Here is a 23,959-nt window from a genome sequence, read left to right as displayed (position 1 = left end):
TTGTTTTTTCAGGGAAAAGGTGGCAGCCAGGGAAAATATCGGGTGCAAACTACCCACTGGCAGACTGGGAAGAGGGTACATAGAGTCAACAACTCTCTCCTGTCAAGTAAGATCATTTATGTTAAAAAATTTTGTAAGATGTAACATAAGTTTAAGCAATATCAGTTAAGACCTTACTTCATAAAACAATACACAAGTTATGATACGTTATCAGTATGTTGATTTGGAATATGCAAGAAATGTCATTAGTGTCAAAGTTTTAATGTTAGAGTTTTATTAAATCTACTGGTAAAAATGTTTTATGACAGCCATTTCTGAATGTATGAGATAGCTAAAACGTTTATTAAATAGAATTAATTTTAGAATTATCTGTGTATAAGTTCATCATATATTTTCATGTACTTTTAGAAAGTTTGTAATAGTGATTAATGTTCTGTGTGCACGTACAAGTTTGAGCTTGGCTCCTTTGGGAGGTATAATATTATTAAATTTGTTTAATATGACTGCAAAGTATGTATCTAATCTATGTACTTAATGGACTTATATTAATGCTAACACTCCAACATTCACTTCCTAATTGTATAGCATGCCATGTTTTGATTGCAAAAGACCTGACTGAAGAGACACCAATTAAAAGGATATCCCTTGGCAGGTGTTAACTTGAAATTTTTATTTCAGCTCTAAGTTTTACTGTCTTTTTAGGAAGAACAGTTCAAATGAGCTTTTTATATGATACCAATATACTGTTTTCTTAAATCAAACAAGGCCATTGTTTTGCTTGGGAAGCCACATATAGCATGTAATTGTTTATTATAAACGTATTTGTTTACAGTTAATGGAAAGCAATGACATATCACGTGGAATTACTCTCGAGTCTATGAATAACAGTGTTAACAAAACTGATTGATCAGTTGAGGCAAATGTAAGAAAAATGAATCAGTATTTATGTATGGATACCGATTATAGATTAGCATATGCTATTACAAACATAAGCCATAATTAAGGTATTCCATTTCTGTCTAAGCCGGTGATAAGGAGACAAAGGAGTATATGATATAAGTATTACAGTCTTTCTTGGTTCTTTCAATGCTAGCCATGAGTTTTAGAAAATAAATGCACAATTAGATATATATAGCCAAGGAAATAAATTAGTTGTTTACTGAACATCATCAGCAGTTTTAACAAATCTTGTAAATGAGTCAGTTTTATATGTCGCTGGTTTATGAGATGGCAGTAAAAATGCATACCTCTGCTATTATTATAAATCTAGCACACATTTTGACTTGCAACATGACTTTTAAAACTTTATGTTTATTTACCTCTTTATTTGTTTTTGTTAACTGTTATGTGGACTGCCTGTGGAACCATTCTAGCCACAGTGGAGGCCATAGACAAACATATGATAAAGGATTAGTACAAGATGGTATGTAAGCATGCGCAGCAAATAAATAAAAATAATTGGATTGCAGAAGTTATAAAATGTCAAGGAAAGCATTGCACTTATTAATTTGCATTAGAACTTTAATTTGCTTATATGTGATGATAAAATATGCAATACAATCATATTATAAAGTAGTTTTTACTAGAGAAAGTGTGATAACAGTTATGAACCTAATCTGTATGATAGTTTATTGTGGAATTAAATAAGCTACCTAACCATTAGCTCTAAAATATGTTCACTTTTAGTAATATTGTAGAGGATAACTGTGTTTTCTTTTTTCCTGAAAGACTGGTGCTGTACCACACATCTTATTGCTTCAGTCATTGTATTCAAGTACATGGATAAGATATTTGGCATAACCCTTATATAGCAGGTATATTAAAACATGGTCTAGATAAGGTGATTGCTTCCTTATTGTTTCTTGTGTATATACAAGTGTAGGTTTAGTTATTAGTGTTTGAGATATGCATGGGAAGTAGTTAAGAAATAATTTAATGTTAGATGTCTAAAATTTATGGTACTTCTATCTGTAACTCTGAGGTGTTTTGCTTTAGATAGGGTCAGGCATTGGTGTTCCTTATCTTCTAATACTGAATTAAATATGTATATTTTACTTGTAGAAGTTTGAATGGTTTGGTTGTTATAGAAGGAATGAGATACTATGAGAAGAAGACAGTATTCTGCTTCGAAGACACTAATATTGATTCACATTGTTTCTGCTTTGTATATAAATGTCAAAATTGGATTAATCCAAATTCCAAGAGGCATTTGTTGCCATATCTGCATGATTACAATGCATAATACACATTCAGCGTCATTTTGTTTTGTTTGCTTTAGTTTATATTAGTACCAGAAAGCATGGACTTTTTTTTGTAGTTAACCTAAACATTTTTCACCCAAATTCAGCAGTAATGTAGTTGCATTCTCAGATCGTTTTGCATCAGTGTGGATGAGGAGACAGCATAGGTTATATCACCTACATATATGGTTAGTTTAGGTGATGTTACCCTACAATGAAAGAATGTAAGATGCCACTTTCAAAATCATTGTTTACAAGGCACATTCTATGAAACCTTTCTCACAAGCTGTAGAGTTCAAACAGTTCCTCTGCTGAACTGTATGACTTTTTTTATAGAATTCTACAAGAAGTATTGCCAAATAGTAATTTATTTTCTGTGCTGAAATCTGCGCAGCTTCTTCTGCACAATTTTTACAGTAGGCAAGTCTCATCCATTGGTATATACATTACCCATAATTTCCTGTGATTCAAACAATTTTTTTTTTTGCATGGATACTATTTGCCAGGTAGCATCAGGTGCAAATGCTTATAGATCATGCATTTTGAATTGTGACTATTGCAATTAAATTTGTAGGCAGGTACTTCCTGGTTTACACTGTAACAGAATCCCACATGAATGACATGTTCCATAAATAAAGCAAAACTGTAGAACACAAGAACTTTCTGTGAAGTATATTTTTGTAATTGCTTCTCATGGTTTTTCAAAGTAGTTCTTAGAGATAAGGAAGTATTATGTTCTCTAAATAAAGCATATTCCCAGTGAATATTGTTTCCTAAATTTGTGTTTTTTCAAAAAAAGATAGTAACACATTCTGAATTTTTTTCAGGACAGCTGAAAATAAATTTTGCAATCAGAAAGGCTAAATTGTTACTTAGCAATAACAGAAGTAAAATTGTACTGAACTGAATCACAAGTATGCAGAACGATGTTTGGAGTCAGGAGCAAACCAATATTTGTTAGTTATTGTTGAAAATTAGCTCACTGTAAGTTGAACTGCTGCAGATTTTAAGAAAGACCTGAAGAAACATTTCTACAAGGATGTCAAAGATCTTGCTGCTTTCATACTGCCTACTGGTACCATCTGTAATGCAGCACACCTACATTTGATACTGCCTACTGGTACCATCTTTAATGCAGCACACCTACGCTTGATACTGCCTACTGGTACCATCTGTAATGCAGCACACCTACGTTTGATACTGCCTACTGGTACCATCTTTAATGCAGCACACCTAAGTTTGATACTGCCTACTGGTACCATCCTTAATGCAGCACACCTACGTTTGATACTGCCTACTGGTACCATCTTTAATGCAGTACACCTACGATTGATACTGCCTACTGGTACCATCTTTAATGCAGCACACCTACGTTTGATGCTGCCTACTGGTACCATTTTTAATGCAGCACACCTACGTTTGATACTGTCTACTGGTACCATCTTTAATGCAGCACACCTACGTTTGATATTGCCTACTGGTACCATCTTTAATGCAGCACACCTACGTTTGATACTGCCTACTGGTACCATCTTTAATGCAGCACACCTATGTTTGATACTGCATACTGGTACCATCTTTAATGCAGCACACCTACATTTGATACAGCCTACTGGTACCATCTTTAATGCAGCACACCTACGTTTGATACTACCTACTGGTACCATCTTTAATGCAGCACACCTACGTTTGATACTGCCTAATGGTACCATCTTTAATGCAGCACACCTACGTTTGATACTGCCTACTGATACCATCTTTAATGCAGCACACCTACGTTTGATACTGCCTACTGGTACCATCTTTAATGCAGCACACCTAAGTTTGATACTGCCTACTGGTACCATCTGTAATGCAGCACACCTACGTTTGATACTGCCTACTGGTACCATCTTTAATGCAGCACACCTACGTTTGATATTGCCTACTGGTACCATCTTTAATGCAGCATGCCTACGTTTGATACTGCCTACTGGTACCATCTTTAATGCAGCACACCTACGTTTGATACTGCCTACTGGTACCATCTGTAATGCAGCACACCTACGTTTGATACTGCCTACTGGTACCATCTTTAATGCAGCACACCCACGCTTGATACTGCCTACTGGTACCATCTTTAATGCAGCACACCCACGTTTGATACCGCCTACTGGTACCATCTGTAATGCAGCACACCCACGCTTGATACTGCCTACTGGTACCATCTTTAATGCAGCACACCGCTTTGATACTGCCTACTGGTACCATCTTTAATGCAGCACACCCACGCTTGATACTGCCTACTGGTACCATCTTTAATGCAGCACACCCACGCTTGATACCGCCTACTGGTACCATCTTTAATGCAGCACACCCACGCTTGATACTGCCTACTGGTACCATCTTTAATGCAGCACACCTACGTTTGATACCGCCTACTGGTACCATCTTTAATGCAGCACACCCACGTTTGATACTGCCTACTGGTACCATCTTTAATGCAGCACACCCATGTTTGATACTGCCTACTAGTACCATCTTTAATGCAGCACACCTACGTTTGATACTGCCTACTGGTACCATCTTTAATGCAGCACACCTACATTTGATACTGCCTACTGGTACCATCTTTAATGCAGCACAAATACGTTTGATACTGCCTACTGGTACCATCTTTAATGCAGCACACCCACGCTTGATACTGCCTACTGGTTCCATCCTTAATGCAGCACACCTACATTTGATACTGCCTACTGGTACCATCTTTAATGCAGCACACCTACGTTTGATACTGCCTACTGGTACCATCTTTAATGCAGCACACCTATGTTTGATACTGCCTACTGGTACCATCTTTAATGCAGCACACCCGTTTGATACTGCCTACTGGTACCATCTTTAATGCAGCACACCCACGCTTGATACTGCCTACTGGTACCATCTTTAATGCAGCACACCCGTTGATACCGCCTACTGGTACCATCTTTAATGCAGCACACCTACGTCTGATACTGCCTACTGGTACCATCTTTAATGCAGCACACCTACGTTTGATACTGCCTACTGGTACCATCTTTAATGCAGCACAACTATGTTAGATACCGCCTACTGTTACCATCTTTAATGCAGTACACCTATGTTTGATAGCGCCTACTGGTAACATCTTTAATGCAGCACACCTACGTTTGATACTGCCTACTGGTACCATCTTTAATGCAGCACACCTACGTTTGATACTGCCTACTGGTACCATCTTTAATGCAGCACACCTACGTTTGATACTGCCTACTGGTACCATCTTTAATGCAGCACACCTACATTTGATACTGCCTACTGGTACCATCTTTAATGCAGCACACCTACGTTTGATACTGCCTACTGGTACCATCTTTAATGCAGCACACCTACGTTTGATACTGCCTACTGGTACCATCTTTAATGCAGCACACCTACGTTTGATAGCGCCTACTGGTACCATCTTTAATGCAGCACACCCACGTTGATACTGCCTACTGGTACCATCTTTAATGCAGCACACCCGTTTGATACTGCCTACTGGTACCATCTTTAATGCAGCACACCCACGTTTGATACTGCCTACTGGTACCATCTTTAATGCAGCACACCCACGTTTGATACTGCCTACTGGTACCATCTTTAATGCAGCACACCCACGTTTGATACCGCCTACTGGTACCATCTTTAATGCAGCACACCCACGTTTGATACTGCCTACTGGTACCATCTTTAATGCAGCACACCCACGTTTGATACTGCCTACTGGTACCATCTTTAATGCAGCACACCTACGTTTGATACTGCCTACTGGTACCATCTTTAATACAGCACACCCACGCTTGATACTGCCTACTGGTACCATCTTTAATGCAGCACACCCACGTTTGATACTGCCTACTGGTACCATCTTTAATGCAGCACACCCATTTGATACTGCCTACTGGTACCATCTTTAATGCAGCACACCCACGTTTGATACCGCCTACTGGTACCATCTTTAATGCAGCACACTTACGTTTGATACTGCCTAGTAGTACCATCTTTAATGCAGCACACCCACGTTTGATACCGCCTACTGGTACCATCTTTAATGCAGCACACCCACGTTTGATACCGCCTACTGGTACCATCTTTAATGCAGCACACCTACTTTTGATACTGCCTACTGGTACCATCTTTAATGCAGCACACCCACGCTTGATACTGCCTACTGGTACCATCTTTACTGCAGCACACCTACGTTTGATACTGCCTACTGGTACCATCTGTAATGCAGCACACCTACGTTTGATACTGCCTACTGGTACCATCTGCAATGCAGCACACCTATGTTTGATACTGCCTACTGGTACCATCTTTCATGTAGCACACCTACGCTTGATACTGCCTACTGGTACCATCTTTAATGCAGTACACCCACGCTTGATACTGCCTACTGGTACCATCTTTAATGCAGCACACCTACGTTTGATACTGCCTACTGGTACCATCTTTAATGCAGCACAACTATGTTAGATACCGCCTACTGTTACCATCTTTAATGCAGTACACCTACGTTTGCTACTGCCTACTGGTGCCATCTTTAATGCAGTACACCTACTTTTGATACTGCCTACTGGTACCATCTTTAATGCAGCACACCTACGTTTGATACTGCCTACTGGTACCATCTTTAATGCAGCACACCTACGTTTGATACTGCCTACTGGTACCATCTTTAATGCAGCACACCTACGTTTGATACTGCCTACTGGTACCATCTTTAATACAGCACACCTACGTTTGATACTGTCTACTGGTACAATCTTTAATGCAGCACACCTATGTTTGATAGCGCCTACTGGTAACATCTTTAATGCAGCACACCTACGTTTGATACTGCCTACTGGTACAATCTTTAATGCAGCACACCTATGTTTGATAGCGCCTACTGGTAACATCTTTAATGCAGCACACCTACGTTTGATACTGCCTACTAGTACCATCTTTAATGCAGCACACCTACATTTGATACTGCCTACTGGTACCATCTTTACTGCAGCACACCTACGTTTGATACTGCCTACTGGTACCATCATTAATGCAGCACACCCATTTTGATACCGCCTACTGGTACCATCTTTAATGCAGCACACCCGTTTGATACTGCCTACTGGTACCATCTTTCATGTAGCACACCTACGCTTGATACTGCCTACTGGTACCATCTTTAATGCAGTACACCTATGTTTGATACTGCCTACTGGTGCCATCTTTAATGCAGTACACCTACTTTTGATACTGCCTACTGGTACCATCTTTAATGCAGCACACCTACGTTTGATACTGCCTACTGGTACCATCTGTAATGCAGCACACCTACGTTTGATACTGCCTACTGGTACCATCTTTAATGCAGCACACCTATGTTTGATACTGCCTACTGGTACCATCTTTAATGCAGCACACCTATGTTTGATACTGCCTACTGGTACCATCTTTAATGCAGCACACCTACATTTGATACTGCCTACTGGTACCATCTTTAATGCAGCACACCTACGTTTGATAGTGCCTACTGGTACCATCTTTAATGCAGCACACCTATGTTTGATACTGCCTACTGGTACCATCTTTCATGTAGCACACCTACGCTTGATACTGCCTACTGGTACCATCTTTAATGCAGCACACCTATGTTTGATACTGCCTACTGGTACCATCTTTAATGCAGCACACCTACGTTTGATACTGCCTACTGGTACCATCTTTAATGCAGCACACCTACGTTTGATACTGCCTACTGGTACCATCTTTAATGCAGCACACCTACGTTTGATACTGCATACTGGTACCATGTTTAATGCAGCACACCAACATTTGATACTGCCTACTGGTACCATCTTTCATGTAGCACACCTACGCTTGATACTGCCTACTGGTACCATCTTTAATGCAGCACACCTATGTTTGATACTGCCTACTGGTACCATCTTTAATGCAGCACACCTACATTTGATACTGCCTACTGGTACCATCTTTAATGCAGCACACCCACGCTTTGATACCGCCTACTGGTACCATCTTTAATGCAGCACACCCACGCTTGATACCGCCTACTGGTACCATCTTTAATGCAGCACACCCACGCTTGATACTGCCTACTGGTACCATCTTTAATGCAGCACACCCACGCTTGATACTGCCTACTGGTACCATCTTTAATGCAGCACACCTACGTTTGATACTGCCTACTGGTACCATCTTTAATGCAGCACACCTACGTTTGATACTGCCTACTGGTACCATCTTTAATGCAGCACACCTTTGTTTGATACTGCCTACTGGTACCATCTTTAATGCAGCACACCCACGCTTTGATACTGCCTACTGGTACCATCTTTAATGCAGCACACCCACATTTGATACTGCCTACTGGTACCATCTTTAATGCAGCACACCTAAGTTTGATATTGCCTACTGGTACCATCTTTAATGCAGAACACCAACGTTTGATACTGCCTACTGGAACCATCTTTAATGCAGCACACCGACGTTTGATACTGCCTACTGGTACCATGTTTAATGCAGCACACCAACATTTGATACTGCCTACTGGTACCATCTTTAATGCAGCACACCTACGTTTGATACTGCCTACTGGTACCATCTTTAATGCAGCACACCCGCTTTGATACTGCCTACTGGTACCATCTTTAATGCAGCACACCTACGTTTGATACTGCCTACTGGTACCATCTTTAATGCAGCACACCTACGTTTGATACTGCCTACTGGTACCATCTTTAATGCAGCCCACCTATGTTTGATACTGCCTACTAGTACCATCTTTAATGCAGAACACCTACGTTTGATACTCCCTACTGGTACCATCTTTAATGCAGCACACCCGCTTGATACTGCCTACTGGTACCATCTTTAATGCAGCACACCCACGTTTGACAGCGCCTACTGGTAACATCTTTAATGCAGCACACCTACGTTTGATACCGCCTACTGGTACCATCTTTAATGCAGCACACCCACGCTTGATACTGCCTACTGGTACCATCTTTAATGCAGCACACCCACGTTTGATACCGCCTACTGGTACCATCTTTAATGCAGCACACCCACGCTTGATACCGCCTACTGGTACCATCTTTAATGCAGCACACCCACGTTTGATACTGCCTACTGGTACCATCTTTAATGCAGCACACCTACGTTTGATACTGCCTACTAGTACCATCTTTAATGCAGCACACCTACGTTTGATACTGCCTACTGGTACCATCTTTAATGCAGCACACCAACATTTGATACTGCCTACTGGTGCCATCTTTAATGCAGCACACCTACATTTGATACTGCCTACTGGTACCATCTGTAATGCAGCACACCTACATTTGATACTGCCTACTGGTACCATCTGTAATGCAGCACACCTACATTTGTTACTGCCTACTGGTACCATCTTTAATGCAGCACATCTACGTTTGATACTGCCTACTGGTACCATCTGTCATGCAGCACACCCACGCTTGATACTGCCTACTGGTACCATCTTTAATGCAGCACACCCACGCTTGATACCGCCTACTGGTACCATCTTTAATGCAGCACACCCAGTTTGATACTGCCTACTGGTACCATCTTTAATGCAGCACACCCATTTGATACTGCCTACTGGTACCATCTTTAATGCAGCACACCTACATTTGATACCGCCTACTGGTACCATCTTTAATGCAGCACACCCACGCTTGATACTGCCTACTGGTACCATCTTTAATGCAGCACACCCACGCTTGATACTGCCTACTGGTACCATCTTTAATGCAGCACACCTACATTTGATACTGCCTACTGGTACCATCTTTAATGCAGCACACCCACGCTTGATACTGCCTACTGGTACCATCTTTAATGCAGCACACCTACGCTTGATACCGCCTACTGGTACCATCTTTAATGCAGCACACCCACGCTTGATACCGCCTACTGGTACCATCTTTAATGCAGCACACCTACGTTTGATACCGCCTACTGGTACCATCTTTAATGCAGCACACCCACGCTTGATACCGCCTACTGGTACCATCTTTAATGCAGCACACCTACATTTGATACTGTCTACTGGTACCATCTCTAATGCAGCACACCTACGTTTGATACTGCCTACTGGTACCATCTTTATGCAGCACACCTACGTTTGATACTGCCTACTAGTACCATCTTTAATGCAGCACACCTACGTTTGATACTGCATACTGGTACCATGTTTAATGCAGCACACCAACATTTGATACTGCCTACTGGTACCATCTTTAATGCAGCACACCTACGTTTGATACTGCCTACTGGTACCATCTTTAATGCAGCCCACCTATGTTTGATACTGCCTACTAGTACCATCTTTAATGCAGCACACCTACGTTTGATACTGCCTACTGGTACCATCTTTAATGCAGCCCACCTATGTTTGATACTGCCTACTAGTACCATCTTTAATGCAGCACACCTACGTTTGATACTGCCTACTGGTACCATCTTTAATGCAGCACACCAACATTTGATACTGCCTACTGGTGCCATCTTTAATGCAGCACACCTACATTTGATACTGCCTACTTATACCATCTTTAATGCAGCACACCCACATTTGATACTGCCTACTGGTACCATCTTTAATGCAGCACACCCACGCTTGATACCGCCTACTGGTACCATCTTTAATGCAGCACACCTACGTTTGATACTGCCTACTGGTACCATCTTTAATGCAGCACACCTACGTTTGATACCGCCTACTGGTACCATCTTTAATGCAGCACACCCACGCTTGATACCGCCTACTGGTACCATCTTTAATGCAGCACACCCACGCTTGATACTGCCTACTGGTACCATCTTTAATGCAGCACACCCGTTTGATACTGCCTACTGGTACCATCTTTAATGCAGCACACCCACGCTTGATACTGCCTACTGGTACCATCTTTAATGCAGCACACCCACGTTTGATACTGCCTACTTGTACCATCTTTAATGCAGGACACCTACGTTTGATACTGCCTACTGGTACCATCTCTAATGCAGCAGAGCTACGCTTGATACTGCCTACTGGTACCATCTTTAATGCAGCACACCCACGTTTGATACTGCCTACTGGTACCATCTTTAATGCAGCACACCCACGTTTGATACTGCCTACTGGTACCATCTTTAATGCAGCACACCCACGTTTGATACTGCCTACTGGTACCATCTTTAATGCAGCACACCAACATTTGATACTGCCTACTGGTACCATCTTTAATGCAGCACACCCACGCTTGATACTGCCTACTAGTACCATCTTTAATGCAGCACACCTACGTTTGATACTGCCTACTGGTACCATCTTTAATGCAGCACACCCACGCTTGATACTGCCTACTGGTACCATCTTTAATGCAGCACACCTACATTTGATACTGCCTACTGGTACCATCTTTAATGCAGCACACCTACGTTTGATACTGCCTACTGGTACCATCTTTAATGCAGCACACCTACGTTTGATACTGCCTACTGGTACCATCTTTAATGCAGCACACCTACGTTTGATACTGCCTACTGGTACCATCTTTAATGCAGCACACCTACGTTTGATACTGCCTACTGGTACCATCTTTAATGCAGCACACCAACGTTTGATACTGCCTACTGGTACCATCTTTAATGCAGCACACCAACATTTGATACTGCCTACTGGTACCATCTTTAATGCAGCACACCTACGTTTGATACTGCCTACTGGTACCATCTTTAATGCAGCACACCTACGTTTGATACTGCCTACTGGTACCATCTTTAATGCAGCACACCTACGTTTGATACTGCCTACTGGTACCATCTTTAATGCAGCACACCTACATTTGATACTGCCTACTGGTACCATCTTTAATGCAGCACACCTACGTTTGATACTGCCTACTGGTACCATCTTTAATGCAGCACACCTACATTTGATACTGCCTACTGGTACCATCTTTAATGCAGCACACCCGTTGATACTGCCTACTGGTACCATCTTTAATGCAGCACACCTACGTTTGATACTGCCTACTGGTACCATCTTTAATGCAGCACAACTACGTTTGATACTGCCTACTGGTACCATCTTTAATGCAGCACACCTACATTTGATACTGCCTACTGGTACCATCTTTAATGCAGCACACCTACGTTTGATACTGCCTACTGGTACCATCTTTAATGCAGCACACCTACATTTGATACTGCCTACTGGTACCATCTTTAATGCAGCACACCTACGTTTGATACTGCCTACTGGTACCATCAGTAATGCAGCACACAAATGTTTGATACTGCCTTCTGGTACCATCTTTAATGCTGCACACCTACGTTTGATACTGCCTACTGGTACCATCTTTAATGCAGCACACCTACGTTTGATACTGCCTACTGGTACCATCTTTAATGCAGCACACCTACGTTTGATACTGCCTACTGGTACCATCTTTAATGCAGCACACCCAGGTTTGATACTGCCTACTGGTACCATCTTTAATGCAGTACACCTACGTTTGATACTGCCTACTTGTACCATCTTTAATGCAGCACACCTACGTTTGATACTGCCTACTGGTACCATCTTTAATGCAGCACACCTACATTTGAGACTGCATACTGGTACCATCTTTAATGCAGCACACCTACGTTTGATACTGCCTACTGGTACCATCTTTAATGCAGTACACCTACGTTTGATACTGCCTACTGGTACCATCTTTAATGCAGCACACCTACGTTTGATACTGCCTACTGGTACCATCTTTAATGCAGCACACCTACGTTTGATACTGCCTACTGGTACCATCTTTAATGCAGCACACCTATGTTTGATACTGCCTACTGGTACCATCTTTAATGCAGCACACCTACGTTTGATACTGCCTACTGGTACCATCTTTAATGCAGCACACCTACGTTTGATACTGCCTACTGGTACCATCTTTAATGCAGCACACCTACATTTGATACTGCCTACTGGTACCATCTTTAATGCAGCACACCTACATTTGATACTGCCTACTGGTACCATCTTTAATGCAGCACACCTACGTTTGATACTGCCTACTGGTACCATCTTTAATGCAGCACACCTACGCTTGATACTGCCTACTGGTACCATCTTTAATGCAGCACACCTATGTTAGATACCGCCTACTGGTACCATCTTTAATGCAGTACACATACGTTTGATACTGCCTACTGGTGCCATCTTTAATGCAGTACACCTACTTTTGATACTGCCTACTGGTACCATCTTTAATGCAGCACACCTACGTTTGATACTGCCTATTGGTACCATCTTTAATGCAGCACACCTACGTTTAATACTGCCTACTGGTACCATCTTTAATGCAGCACACCTACGTTTGATACTGCCTACTGGTACCATCTTTAATGCAGCACACCTACGTTTGATACTGCCTACTGGTACCATCTTTAATGCAGCACACCTATGTTTGATACTGCCTACTGGTACCATCTTTAATGCAGCACACCTATGTTTGATACTGCCTACTGGTACCATCTTTAATGCAGCACACCTACGTTTGATACTGCCTACTGGTACCATCTTTAATGCAGCACACCTACGTTTGATACTGCCTACTGGTACCATCTTTAATGCAGCACACCTACGTTTGATACTGCCTACTGGTACCATCTTTAATGCAGCACACCTACGTTTGATACTGCCTACTGGTTCCATCTTTAATGCAGCACACCTTTGTTTGATACTGCCTACTGGTACCATCTTTAATGCAGCACACCTAAGTTTGATATTGCCTACTGGTACCATCTTTAATGCAGCACACCTACATTTGATACTGCCTACTGGTACCATCTTTAATGCAGCACACCTACGTTTGATACTGCATACTGGTACCATGTTTAATGCAGCACACCAACATTTGATACTGCCTACTGGTACCATCTTTAATGCAGCACACCTACGTTTGATACTGCCTACTGGTACCATCTTTAATGCAGCCCACCTATGTTTGATACTGCCTACTGGTACCATCTTTAATGCAGCACACCTACATTTGATACTGCCTACTGGTACCATCTTTAATGCAGCACACCTACGTTTGATACTGCCTACTGGTACCATCTTTAATGCAGCACACCTACGTTTGATACTGCCTACTGGTACCATCTTTAATGCAGCACACCTACGTTTGATACTGCCTACTGGTACCATCTTTAATGCAGCACACCTACGTTTGATACTGCCTACTGGTACCATCTTTAATGCAGCACACCTATGTTTGATACTGCCTACTGGTACCATCTTTAATGCAGCACACCTACTTTTGATACTGCCTACTGGTACCATCTTTAATGCAGCACACCTATGTTTGATACTGCCTACTGGTACCATCTTTAATGCAGCACACCTACGTTTGATACTGCCTACTGGTACCATCTTTAATGCAGCACACCTACATTTGATACTGCCTACTGGTACCATCTTTAATGCAGCACACCTACGTTTGATACTGCCTACTGGTACCATCTTTAATGCAGCACACCTACGTTTGATACTGCCTACTGGTACCCTCTTTAATGCAGCAGACCTACGTTTGGCACTGCCTACTGGTACCATCTTTAATGCAGCACACCTACATTTGATACTGCCTACTGGTACCATCTTTAATGCAGTACACCTACGTTTGATACTGCCTACTGGTACCATCTTTAATGCAGCACACCTACATTTGATACTGCCTACTGGTACCATCTTTAATGCAGCACACCTATGTTTGATACTGCCTACTGGTACCATCTTTAATGCAGCACACCTACATTTGATACTGCCTACTGGTACCATCTTTAATGCAGCACACCTATGTTTGATACTGCCTACTGGTACCATCTTTAATGCAGCACACCTAAATTTGATACTGCCTACTGGTACCATCTTTAATGCAGCACACCTACGTTTGATACTGCCTACTGGTACCATCTTTAATGCAGCACACCTACATTTGATACTGCCTACTGGTACCATCTGTCATGCAGCACACCTACATTTGATACTGCCTACTGGTACCATCAGTAATGCAGCACACAAATGTTTGATACTGCCTTCTGGTACCATCTTTAATGCAGCACACCTACGTTTGATACTGCCTACTGGTACCATTTTTAATGCAGTACACCTACGTTTGATACTGCCTACTGGTACCATCTTTAATGCAGCACAGCTTAGTTTGATACTGCCTACTGGTACCATGTTTAATGCAGCACACCTACATTTGATACTGCCTACTGGTACCATCTTTAATGCAGCACACCTACATTTGATACTGCCTACTGGTACCATCTTTAATGCAGCACACCTACGTTTGATACTGCCTACTGGTACCATCTTTAATGCAGCACACCTACGTTTGATACTGCCTACTGGTACCATCTTTAATGCAGCACACCTACATTTGATACTGCCTACTGGTACCATCTTTAATGCAGCACACCTACGTTTGATACTGCCTACTGGTACCATCTTTAATGCAGCACACCTACGTTTGATACTGCCTACTGGTACCATCTTTAATGCAGCACACCTACGTTTGATACTGCCTACTGGTACCATCTTTAATGCAGCACACCTACGTTTGATACTGCCTACTGGTACCATCTTTAATGCAGCACACCTACGTTTGCTACTGCCTACTGGTGCCATCTTTAATGCAGTACACCTACTTTTGATACTGCCTACTGGTACCATCTTTAATGCAGCACACCTACGTTTGATACTGCCTACTGGTACCATCTTTAATGCAGCACACCTACGTTTGATACTGCCTACTGGTACCATCTTTAATGCAGCACACCTAAATTTGATACTGCCTACTGGTACCATCTTTAATGCAGCACACCTACGTTTGATACTGCCTACTGGTACCATCTTTAATGCAGCACACCTACATTTGATACTGCCTACTGGTACCATCTGTCATGCAGCACACCTACATTTGATACTGCCTACTGGTACCATCAGTAATGCAGCACACAAATGTTTGATACTGCCTTCTGGTACCATCTTTAATGCAGCACACCTACGTTTGATACTGTCTACTGGTACCATTTTTAATGCAGTACACCTACGTTTGATACTGCCTACTGGTACCATCTTTAATGCAGCACACCTTAGTTTGATACTGCCTACTGGTACCATGTTTAATGCAGCACACCTACATTTGATACTGCCTACTGGTACCATCTTTAATGCAGCACACCTACATTTGATACTGCCTACTGGTACCATCTTTAATGCAGCACACCTACGTTTGATACTGCGTACTGGTACCATCTTTAATGCAGCACACCTACGTTTGATACTGCCTACTGGTACCATCTTTAATGCAGTACACCTATGTTTGATACTGCCTACTGGTACCATCTTTAATGCAGCACACCTACGTTTGATACTGCCTACTGGTACCATCTTTAATGCAGCACACCAACATTTGATACTGCCTACTGGTACCATCTTTAATGCAGCACACCTACGTTTGATACTGCCTACTGGTACCATCTTTAATGCAGCACACCTACGTTTGATACTGCCTACTGGTACCATCTTTAATGCAGCACACCTACGTTTGATGATCCGCCTACTGGTACCATCTTTAATGCAGCACACCCACGTTTGATACTGCCTACTGGTACCATCTTTAATGCAGCACACCCACATTTGATACCGCCTACTGGTACCATCTTTAATGCAGCACACCCACGTTTGATACTGCCTACTGGTACCATCTTTAATGCAGCACACCCACGTTTGATACTGCCTACTGGTACCATCTTTAATGCAGAACACCTACATTTGATACTGCCTACTGGTACCATCTTTAATGCAGCACACCTACGTTTGATACTGCCTACTGGTACCATCTTTAATGCAGCACACCTACGTTTGATACTGCCTACTGGTACCATCTTTAATGCAGCACACCAACATTTGATACTGCCTACTGGTACCATCTTTAATGCAGCACACCTACGTTTGATACTGCCTACTGGTACCATCTTTAATGCAGTACACCTACGTTTGATACTGCCTGCTGGTACCATCTTTAATGCTGCCCACCTACGTTTGATACTGCCTACTGGTACCATCTTTAATGCAGTACACCTACATTTGATACTGCGTACTGCTACCATCTTTAATGCAGCACACCTATGTTTGATACTGCCTACTGGTACCATCTTTAATGCAGCACACCTACATTTGATACTGCCTACTTATACCATCTGTCATGCAGCATACCTACGTTTGATACTGCCTACTGGTACCATCTTTAATGCAGCACACCTACGTTTGATACTGCCTTCTGGTACCATCTTTAATGCAGCACGCCTACGTTTGATACTGTCTACTGGTACCATCTTTAATGCAGTACACCTACATTTGATACTGCCTACTGGTACCATCTTTAATGCAGCACACCTACGTTTGATACTTCCTACTGGTACCATCTTTAATGCAGCACACCTACATTTGATACTGCCTACTGGTACCATCTTTAATGCAGTACACCTACGTTTGATACTGCCTACTGGTACCATCTTTAATGCAGCACACCTACGTTTGATACTGCCTACTGGTACCATCTTTAATGCAGCACACCACGTTTGATACTACCTACTGGTACCATCTTTAATGCAGCACACCTACATTTGATACTGCCTACTGGTACCATCTTTAATGCAGCACACCTACGTTTGATACTGCCTACTGGTACCATCTTTAATGCAGCACACCTACATTTGATACAGCCTACTGGTACATCTGTCATGCAGCACACCTACGTTTGATACTGCCTACTGGTACCATCAGTAATGCAGCACACAAATGTTTGATACTGCCTTCTGGTACCATCTTTAATGCCACACACCTACGTTTGATACCTCCTACTGGTACCATTTTTAATGCAGTACACCTACGTTTGATACTGCCCACTGGTACCATCTTTAATGCAGCACACCTACGTTTGATACTGCCTACTGGTACAATCTTTAATGCAGCACACCTACGTTTGATACTGCCTACTGGTACAATCTTTAATGCAGCACACCTACGTTTGATACTGCCTACTGGTACCATCTTTAATGCAGCCCACCTACGTTTGATACTGCCTACTGGTACCATCTTTAATGCAGCACACCTACATTTGATACTGCCTACTGGTACCATCTTTAATGCAGCACACCTACGTTTGATACTGCCTACTGGTACCATCTTTAATGCTGCACACCTAAGTTTGATACTGCCTACTGGTACCATCTTTAATGCTGCCCACCTACGTTTGATACTGCCTACTGGTACCATCTTTAATGCAGTACACCTACATTTGATACTGCCTACTGGTACCATCTTTAATGCAGTACACCTACGTTTGATACTGCCTACTTGTACCATCTTTAATGCAGCACACCTACGTTTGATACTGCCTACTGGTACCATCTTTAATGCAGCACACCTACATTTGAGACTGCATACTGGTACCATCTTTAATGCAGCACACCTACGTTTGATACTGCCTACTGGTACCATCTTTAATGCAGCACACCTACGTTTGATACTGCCTACTGGTACCATCTTTAATGCAGCACACCTACGTTTGATACTGCCTACTGGTACCATCTTTAATGCAGCACACCTACATTTGATACTGCCTACTGGTACCATCTTTAATGCAGCACACCTATGTTTGATACTGCCTACTGGTACCATCTTTAATGCAGCACACCTACGTTTGATACTGCCTACTGGTACCATCTTTAATGCAGCACACCTACGTTTGATACTGCCTACTGGTACCATCTTTAATGCAGCACACCTATGTTTGATACTGCCTACTGGTACCATCTTTAATGCAGTACACCTACGTTTGATGCTGCCTACTGGTACCATCTTTAATGCAGCACACCTATGTTTGATACTGCCTACTGGTACCATCTTTAATGCAGCACACCTACGTTTGATACTGCCTACTGGTACCATCTTTAATGCAGCACACCTACGTTTGATACTGCCTACTGGTACCATCTTTAATGCAGAACACCTACGTTTGATACTGCCTACTGGTACCATCTTTAATGCAGAACACCTACGTTTGATACTGCCTACTGGTACCATCTTTAATGCAGCACACCAACATTTGATACTGCCTACTGGTGCCATCTTTAATGCAGCACACCTACATTTGATACTGCCTACTTATACCATCTGTCATGCAGCATACCTACGTTTGATACTGCCTACTGGTACCATCTTTAATGCAGCACACCTACGTTTGATACTGCCTTCTGGTACCATCTTTAATGCAGCACACCTACGTTTGATACTGTCTACTGGTACCATCTTTAATGCAGTACACCTACGTTTGATACTGCCAACTGGTACCATCTTTAATGCAGCACACCTACGTTTGATACTGCCTACTGGTACCATCTTTAATGCAGCACACCCACGCTTGATACCGCCTACTGGTACCATCTTTAATGCAGTACACCCACGCTTGATACTGCCTACTGGTACCATCTTTAATGCAGCACACCCACGCTTGATACTGCCTACTGGTACCATCTTTAATGCAGCACACCTACGTTTGATACTGCCTACTGGTACCATCTTTAATGCAGCACACCTAAATTTGATACTGCCTACTGGTACCATCTTTAATGCAGCACACCTACGTTTGATACTGCCTACTGGTACCATCTTTAATGCAGCACACCTACATTTGATACTGCCTACTGGTACCATCTGTCATGCTGCACACCTACATTTGATACTGCCTACTGGTACCATCAGTAATGCAGCACACAAATGTTTGATACTGCCTTCTGGTACCATCTTTAATGCAGCACAGCTACGTTTGATACTGTCTACTGGTACCATTTTTAATGCAGTACACCTACGTTTGATACTGCCTACTGGTACCTTCTTTAATGCAGCACACCTTAGTTTGATACTGCCTACTGGTACCATGTTTAATGCAGCACACCTACATTTGATACTGCCTACTGGTACCATCTTTAATGCAGCACACCTACATTTGATACTGCCTACTGGTACCATCTGTAATGCAGCACACCTATGTTTGATACTGCGTACTGGTACCATCTTTAATGCAGCACACCTACGTTTGATACTGCCTACTGGTACCATCTTTAATGCAGTACACCTACGTTTGATACTGCCTACTGGTACCATCTTTAATGCAGCACACCTACGTTTGATACTGCCTACTGGTACCATCTTTAATGCAGCACACCTACGTTTGATACTGCCTACTGGTACCATCTTTAATGCAGCACACCTACGTTTGATACTGACTACTGGTACCATCTTTAATGCAGCACACCTACGTTTGATACTGCCTACTGGTACCATCTTTAATGCAGCACACCTACGTTTGATACTGCCTACTGGTACCATCTTTAATGCAGCACACCAACATTTGATACTGCCTACTGGTACCATCTTTAATGCAGTACACCTACGTTTAATACTGACTACTTGTACCATCTTTAATGCAGCACACCTACGTTTGATACTGCCTACTGGTACCATCTTTAATGCAGCACACCTACGTTTGATACTGCCTACTGGTACCATCTTTAATGCAGTATATCTACGTTTGATACTGCCTACTGGTACCATCTTTAATGCAGAACACCTACATTTGATACTGCCTACTGGTACCATCTTTAATGCAGCACACCTACGTTTGATACTGCCTACTGGTACCATCTTTAATGCAGCACACCTACGTTTGATACTGCCTACTGGTACCCTCTTTAATGCAGCAGACCTACGTTTGGCACTGCCTACTGGTACCATCTTTAATGCAGCACACCTACATTTGATACTGCCTACTGGTACCATCTTTAATGCAGTACACCTACGTTTGATACTGCCTGCTGGTACCATCTTTAATGCTGCCCACCTACGTTTGATACTGCCTACTGGTACCATCTTTAATGCAGCACACCTATGTTTGATACTGCCTACTGGTACCATCTTTAATGCAGTACACCTACATTTGATACTGCGTACTGGTACCATCTTTAATGCAGCACACCTACGTTTGATACTGCCTACTGGTACCATCTTTAATGCAGCACACCTACATTTGATACTGCCTACTTATACCATCTGTCATGCAGCATACCTACGTTTGATACTGCCTACTGGTACCATCTTTAATGCAGCACACCTACGTTTGATACTGCCTTCTGGTACCATCTTTAATGCAGCACACCTACGTTTGATACTGTCTACTGGTACCATCTTTAATGCAGTACACCTACATTTGATACTGCCTACTGGTACCATCTTTAATGCAGCACACCTACGTTTGATACTGCCTACTGGTACCATCTTTAATGCAGCACACCTACATTTGATACTGCCTACTGGTACCATCTTTAATGCAGTACACCTACGTTTGATACTGCCTACTGGTACCATCTTTAATGCAGCACACCTACGTTTGATACTGCCTACTGGTACCATCTTTAATGCAGCACACCTACGTTTGATACTGCCTACTGGTACCATCTTTAATGCAGCACACCTACATTTGATACTGCCTACTGGTACCATCTTTAATGCAGCACACCTACGTTTGATACTTCCTACTGGTACATCTGTCATGCAGCACACCTACGTTTGATACTGCCTACTGGTACCATCAGTAATGCAGCACACAAATGTTTGATACTGCCTTCTGGTACCATCTTTAATGCTGCACACCTACGTTTGATACTGCCTACTTGTACCATCTTTAATGCAGCACACCTACGTTTGATACTGCCTACTGGTACCATCTTTAATGCAGCACACCTACATTTGAGACTGCATACTGGTACCATCTTTAATGCAGCACACCTACGTTTGATACTGCCTACTGGTACCATCTTTAATGCAGTACACCTACGTTTGATACTGCCTACTGGTACCATCTTTAATGCAGTACACCTACGTTTGATACTGCCTACTGGTACCATCTTTAATGCAGCACACCTACATTTGATACTGCATACTGGTACCATCTGTCATGCAGCACACCTATGTTTGATACTGCCTACTGGTACCATCTTTAATGCAGCACACCTACGTTTGATACTGCCTACTGGTACCATCTTTAATGCAGCACACCTACGTTTGATACTGCCTACCGGTACCATCTTTAATGCAGCACACCTATGTTTGATACTGCCTACTGGTACCATCTTTAATGCAGTACACCTACGTTTGATGCTGCCTACTGGTACCATCTTTAATGCAGCACACCTATGTTTGATACTGCCTACTGGTACCATCTTTAATGCAGCACACCTACGTTTGATACTGCCTACTGGTACCATCTTTAATGCAGCACACCCACGCTTGATACTGCCTACTGGTACCATCTTTAATGCAGCACACCCACGTTTGATACTGCCTACTGGTACCATCTTTAATGCAGCACACCCACGCTTGATACTGCCTACTGGTACCATCTTTAATGCAGCACACCTACATTTGATACTGCCTACTGGTACCATCTTTTATGCAGCACACCTACGTTTGATACTGCCTACTGGTACCATCTTTAATGCAGTACACCTACGTTTGATACTGCCTACTGGTACCATCTTTAATGCAGCACACCAACGTTTGATACTGCCTACTGGTACCATCTTTAATGCAGCACACCTACGTTTGATACTGCCTACTGGTACCATCTTTAATGCAGCACACCTACGTTTGATACTGCCTACTGGTACCATCTTTAATGCAGCACACCTACGTTTGATACTGCCTACTGGTACCATCTTTAATGCAGCACACCTACGTTTGATACTGCCTACTGGTACCATCTTTAATGCAGCACACCTACGTTTGATACTGCCTACTGGTACCATCTTTAATGCAGTACACCTACGTTTGATACTGCCTACTGGTACCATCTTTAATGCAGCACACCTACATTTGATACTGCATACTGGTACCATCTGTCATGCAGCACACCTACGTTTGATACTGCCTGCTTGTACCATCTTTAATGCAGCACACCTACGTTTGATACTGCCTACTGGTACCATCTTTAATGCAGCACACCTACATTTGATACTGCCTACTGGTACCATCTTTAATGCAGCACACCTACGTTTGATACTGCCTACTGGTACCATCTTTAATGCAGCACACCTACATTTGATACTGCCTACTGGTACCATCTTTAATGCAGCACACCTACGTTTGATACTGCCTACTGGTAGCATCTTTAATGCAGCACACCTACGTTTGATACTGCCTACTGGTACCATCTTTAATGCAGCACACCTACATTTGATACTGCCTACTGGTACCATCTTTAATGCAGCACACCTACGTTTGATACTGCCTACTGGTACCGTCTTTAACACAGCACACCTACGTGAAAATATTTTGTTCCTTGAATATATTTATTACTTGTATATAATGTACATATAAAGCATTGCTTTGATTAACTATATTACAAAATTGAAATGTGTGCAGTTAATATGCACTGTATGTATATACGTATCTACACCACTGTCACCTTGTATTGTCTAATGCATTTTATAACTAGGTCTTGACTGTAAAGGATCAATGACCAGTTCACTCACCT

The 23,959-nt window shown here is 42.4% G+C and overlaps 1 protein-coding gene across 1 annotated transcript in view; it reads left to right on the top strand.

Annotated features, from left to right (window-relative positions):
* SGCD (sarcoglycan delta) overlaps positions 1-23,959 on the top strand; it is a 3,695,933-nt gene that overhangs the window by 1,101,052 nt on the left and 2,570,922 nt on the right. The window contains exon 4 of the mRNA XM_044069343.1: positions 13-106. The gene's annotated coding sequence lies outside the window, so the exon portion shown is untranslated. The remainder of the gene's footprint in view (positions 1-12; positions 107-23,959) is intronic.

The sequence above is a fragment of the Protopterus annectens genome, chromosome 4.part0 (assembly GCF_019279795.1).
Source record: "Protopterus annectens isolate FY-2018-M chromosome 4.part0, PAN1.0, whole genome shotgun sequence".
NCBI classification, from domain to species: Eukaryota; Metazoa; Chordata; order Ceratodontiformes; family Protopteridae; genus Protopterus; species Protopterus annectens.
Note: the sequence above shows the minus strand (reverse complement) of the source record. Positions and strands in the feature narration are given on the sequence as shown.